Source organism: Triticum urartu, chromosome 2A (assembly GCF_056163025.1).
Source record: "Triticum urartu cultivar PI428250 chromosome 2A, HENAU_Tu73, whole genome shotgun sequence".
Lineage (NCBI taxonomy): Eukaryota > Viridiplantae > Streptophyta > Magnoliopsida > Poales > Poaceae > Triticum > Triticum urartu.
Window position 1 is genome coordinate 394,783,950 of NC_141874.1, and position 5,832 is coordinate 394,789,781.

Genomic DNA, 5,832 nt, shown 5'->3' on the forward strand with positions numbered 1-5,832 from the left:
CTCGCGAGTGCTAAAATTTCTGTTTTTTACAGCAAGATCAAAAAGACTTTCCCCAAGTCTTCCCAACGGTTCCACTTGGCACAAACACTAAATAAATACAAAATAAACAACCAAAACAGAATATATATAAATTATTTATTACTAAACATGAGAAAAAAGCAAGGAATAAAAATAAAATTGGGTTGCCTCCCAACAAGCGCTATCATTTAACGCCCCTAGCTAGGCATAGAAGCGAAGAGAGATCTAGGTATTGCCATCTTTGGTAGGAAATCCATAAGTAGCTCTCATAATAGATTCATAAGGTAATTTAATTTTATTTCTAGGGAAGTATTACATGCCTTTCCTTAACATAAATTCGAATCTAATATTCCCTTCCTTCATATCAATAATTACACCAATCGTTCTATGGAAAGGTCTACCAAGAATAATAGGACATGAAGGACTGCAGTCTATATCAAGAACAATGAAATCTACGGGCACATAATTCCTATTTGCAACAATAAGAACATCATTAATCTTTCCCATAGGTTTCTTAATAGTGGAATCCGCAAGGTGCAAGTTTAAAGAACAATCATCAAATTCACGGAAACCTAGCAAATCACACAAAGTTTTTGGGATCGTGGAAAAACTAGCACCCAAATCACACAAAGCATAGAATTCATGATCTTTAATTTTAATTTTATTGTAGGTTCCCACTCATAATAAAGTTTTATAGGGATAGAAACTTCCAACTCAAGTTTTTCTTCATAAGATTGCATCAAAGCATCAACGATATGTTTAGTAAGAGCTTTATTTTGGCTATAAGCATGAGGAGAATTTAGCATGGATTGCAACAAGGAAATACAATCTATCTAAGAAAAATTATCATAATTAAATTCCATGAAATCCAAGATAGTGGGTTCATTGCTATTTAAAGTTTTGACCTCTGCGATCCCACTTTTACCAATTTTTGCATCAAGATCTAAAAACTCCAAATTTTTGGGACGCCTTCTAACTAAAGTTGACTCATCTCTAGTACCATCATTATCAAGATTCATATTGCAAAACAAGGATTTAATAGGTGACACAACAATTACTTTTAGATCTTCATCTTTATTGTCATGAAAACTAGAAGAACACACTTTCATGAAGCAATCTTTCTTAGCACGCATCCTAGCAGTTCTTTCTTTGCACTCATCAATGGAAATTCTCATGGCTTTGAGAGACTCATTGATATCATGCTTAGGTGGAATAGATCTAAGTTTCAAAGAATCAACATCAAGAGAAATTCTATCCACGTTCCTAGCCAACTCATCAATCTGAAGCAATTTTTCTTCAATCGAAGCATTGAAACTCTTTTGCGAAGTAATAAATTCTTTAATACTAGATTAAAAATCAGAGGGCATCTTATTATAATTTCCATAAGAATTGTTGTAGGAATTACCATAATTATTAGAGGAACTACTAGGAAATGGCCTAGAATTAAAATTACCTCTATACGCGTTATTACCAAAATTGTTCCTACCAACAAAATTCACATCCATAGATTCATTATTATTCTCAATCAAAGTAGACAAAGGCATATCATTAGGATCAGTAGGAGCACTCTTATTAGCAAACAATTTCATAAGTTCATCCATCTTTCCACTCAAAATATTAATCTCTTCAATTGCATGCACCTTTTTACTAGTAGATCTCTCAGTGTGCCATTGAGAATAATTAACCATAATATTATCTAGGAGTTTGGTAGCTTCTCCTAAAGAGATTTCCATAAAAGTGCCTCCCGCAGCCGAGTCTAAAAGATTTCTAGAAGCAAAATTCAATCCGGCATAAATTTTTTGTATAATCATCCATAAATTCAAACCATGTGTAGGGTAATTACGTATCATTAATTTCATCCTATCCCAAGATTGTGCAACATGCTCATGATCAAGTTGCTTAAAATTCATAATATCGTTTCTAAGAGAGATGATCTTAGTGGGAGGAAAATACTTAGAGATAAAAGCCTCTTTGCACTTATTCCATGAATCAATACTATTTTTAGGAAAAGACAAAAACCAAGCTTTAGCACGATCTCTAAGAGAAAACGGAAATAGCTTAAGTTTAACAATATCGTTGTCCACATCTTTCTTCTTTTGCATATCACACAAATCAACAAAGTTGTTTAGATGGGTAGCGACATCTTTGCTAGGAAGGCCAGAAAACAGATCTTTCATGACAAGATTCAGCAAAGCAGTATTAATTTCACAAGATTCAGCTTCGGTAAGAGGAGCAATCAGAGTGATAATAAAATCATTATTGTTGGTATTGGCAAAGTCACACAATTTAGTATTATCTTCATCCATCGTGACAAGGCAGCAATCCAACACACAAGCAAACAAGAAGCAAGCGAAAAAGAGGCGAACGAAAAAAGAGGGCGAATAAAACGGCAAGGGTGAAGTGGGGGAGAGGAAAACAAGAGGCAAATGGAAAATAATGTAATGCGAAGGACAAGAGTTGTGATGGGTACTTGGTATGTCTTGACTTGGCGTAGATCTCCCCGTCAACGGTACTAGAAATCCTTCTTGCTACCTCTTGAGCACTGTGTTGGTTTTTCCTTGAAGACGAAAGGGTGGTGCAGTAAAGCAGCGTAAGTATTTCCCTCAGTTTTTGAGAACCAAGGTATCAATCCAGTAGGAGACCACAGGCGAGTCACCTCGTACCTACACAAACAAATAAGAACCTCGCAACCAACGCGTTAAAGGGGTTGTCAATCCCTTCACGGGCACTTGCAAGAGTGAGATCTGATAGAGATAATAATAATAAGATAAATATTTTTTGGTATTTTTATGATATAGATTGAAAGTAAAGATTGCAAAATAAAATAGATTGGAAACTTGTATGATGGAAAATAGACCTGGGGGCCATAGGTTTCACTAGTGGCTTCTCTCAAGATAGCATAAGTATTACGATGGGTGAACAAATTACTGTCGAGCAATTGATAGAAAAGCGAATAATTATGAGAATATCTAGGTATGATCATGTATATAGGCATCACGTCTGTGACAAGTAGACCAAAACGATTCTGCATCTACTACTATTACTCCACACATCAACCGCTATCCAGCATGCATCTAGAGTATTAAGTTCATGAGAACAGAGTAGCACCTTAAGCAAGATGACATGATGTAGAAGGATAAACTCATGCAATATGATGTAAACCCCATCTTTTTATCCTCGATGGCAACAATACAATACGTGCCGTTTCCCTTTCTGTCACTGGGATCGAGCACCGCAAGATTGAACCCAAAGCTAAGCACTTCTCCCATTGCAAGAAAGATCAATCTAGTAGGCCAAACCAAACTAATAATTCGAAGAGACTTGCAAAGATAAACCAATCATACATAAAAGAATTTAGAGAAGATTCAAATATTGTTCATAGATAAACTTGATCATAAACCCACAATTCATCGGATCTCGACAAACACACCACAAAAGAAGATTACATCGAATAGATCTCCAAGAGAATCAAGGAGAACTTTGTATTAAGATCCAAAGAGAGAGAAGAAGCCATCTAGCTACTAGCTATGGACCCGAAGGTCTAAAGTAAGCTACTCACACATCACCGGAGGGGCCATGGAGTTGATGTTGTCGGCATTCTGGGAACGGGGGTCCCCAGACTTGCCTGCCTGCGGCCTACGGCGTGGCTCAAAGGGGGGCCCAGCACGGCCCATCTTCACCAACACAAACCCAAGACCCTCGCGAGGGGCCAAGCCTCGTGGGGCGGACGACGCGGAGCTTCCTCAGGCACGATCTCATCAGGCTGGCTCGCGAGGAGGCGGAGAGATCAAGGCGGGGTACCTCACGAGGTGTCCGTGATGCAAGCCATGACGCCCAAGGGCGCCAGGCGGGTGCCAGCCCGCGTAGTGTCCTCCTTTCCCCTTTGGTGCAAAGGGGGCAAGCGCAGCCGCGGAGTACCGAGGCATCAGGCAAAGGTTGCCATTTCGGTGCAACAAGACAAAGACCAGGAGGACTGCAAGACGGCGGTCATCGTGGAGCCCAAGACGGCGTCACCACCAGAGCTTTGTGCAAGCGAAGACTACTTTTGTCAGGATAACTGGTACTAGCTGTCCCCTTTCAAATTATCCCGCCATTGTTGGCTCCCTTCCCGCTCGATATTTGGGAAGAGGACCAGGGCCTCTATAAATAGGACCAGCCACCCGCAGGATGGGGGCAGCTCGGTGAGAGGTTAGAGGTTGGAGATCAACAATCGGAGAGAGAGAGAGAAGGGTAACTAGATTCCTCCCAGCAGTTCATCGCCCCAGCCAAGAACAGACCCTCGCGAGGCTGTTCTTCCTTGTATTGTTCATCATCATCAGCCCAAGAGGCAATCCACCACACCACACACTGGAGTAGGGTATTACACCACAACGGTGTCCCGAACCAGTATAAACCCTGTGTCTCTTGTGTTGTTCTTTCCATAGCTTAGATCTTAGCGAGGCGGAGGGGTGCAGGTAGGTAGGAGGCGAAATCTCCGCGTGCACCTTAGTGTTCGAACCTCAAGGGTCTGCTAGAACCCGAAATCCGACATTTAACGCGCTAGGTAGGGGTGCACCGGAATCCACCTTCTACCGCTTCGTGCCCCGTCGCGTCGTCATCACCATGTCCGGCGACCAGGCGGGCAACCCAGATCCATGGGCGGCGTGGCCCGCCCGCGCAGAGCCGCTCGCCTCGGGCGACCCCGTGCCCCAGGCAGCTCGCGGTCCGTAGGGCGCTGCGGGCCGCGGGCGATGCGGACAGGCTTCGACAGCTCTCACACCGCGGCAGGCGCGGTCGGCAGCAAGGACCTCCAATCACGCCGCGACCACGACACCGTACACCCGCCGGGAGCAGGCGAACTCGAGGGCCGCGCTCACGGTGGCCCGAGAGCTGCTCCAGTGCAGGCTGCTGGAGGGCGGCCACGACGTGCTGCTGGAGCGGGTGGCAGAGCTCCTGGGCTTCGCCGGCTCGGGGGCTCACCCCTTCTGCACCCAGCTCCCATCTCAAGCCCAGGGCGGCCCGCGCGGGGGCTCCGCGCGCGCCTGCGGGCTCCAAGGCTACTCCAACGCCAGCGAAGCTGTCAGCACCGGACCGGCGGCGGCGCTGCCCCTGCTCCCGGTCCGCGAAGAAGAAGGACTCGACGCGACCCGCGGCCCCAGTGGACAGCCGCGCTGCCACCCCACGGTGGGCGCGTCAGGCAGGATCGCGTGGCACGCGGGGCACTACGGCGTGGCCTTCGGGATGACGGCGCCAGAGGAATACGTGCCCCTCATGATGGACCAAGGACACCCTCACGAGAGCGAACAAGGCTCGCTCCTCAGCCCAAGCTGGGGGGACGAGGCGCTAGAAGCTGAGCCTTTCCAGGAGCCCCGGGCCGGTCCCACTGGCCACGCTGGAGGCAACGATCATCGGGTACCGCTAATTCTTCAGGAGCAGGCATACGCTAACCATGGATCGCAGGAGGTGCAGGTCGCCACAGCGAGCAGCTGCCCCGCTCCCACAGTCTCCTACCCCTCGGGAGGAGGGCACAGGGGGCTGCAGGAGAGGGGCCGGGATCCGACATCACCACCGCGGCGTTTGGAGCAAGGTGTTCTCAGGAGGTAGGCCCTCCGCTGGGGAGGTGCCTCAGGGCCTGCCCCCGGCGGAGGACCCGTGGTCGTCGGGGGAACCGCTGGCGACCGCTCTACCCCATCGGCGCCGTCCTGGTTTCTGGTCGTCGTTGATGGCACTAGATTGTGGCGCAAGGCGGGGCCCTCATCTGGCGATATGAAGCAAGGCCAATACCTGTGAAGAAGGCCCAGTGCCTGTGAAGCTCGCCGCCCCGTGACACTCTCA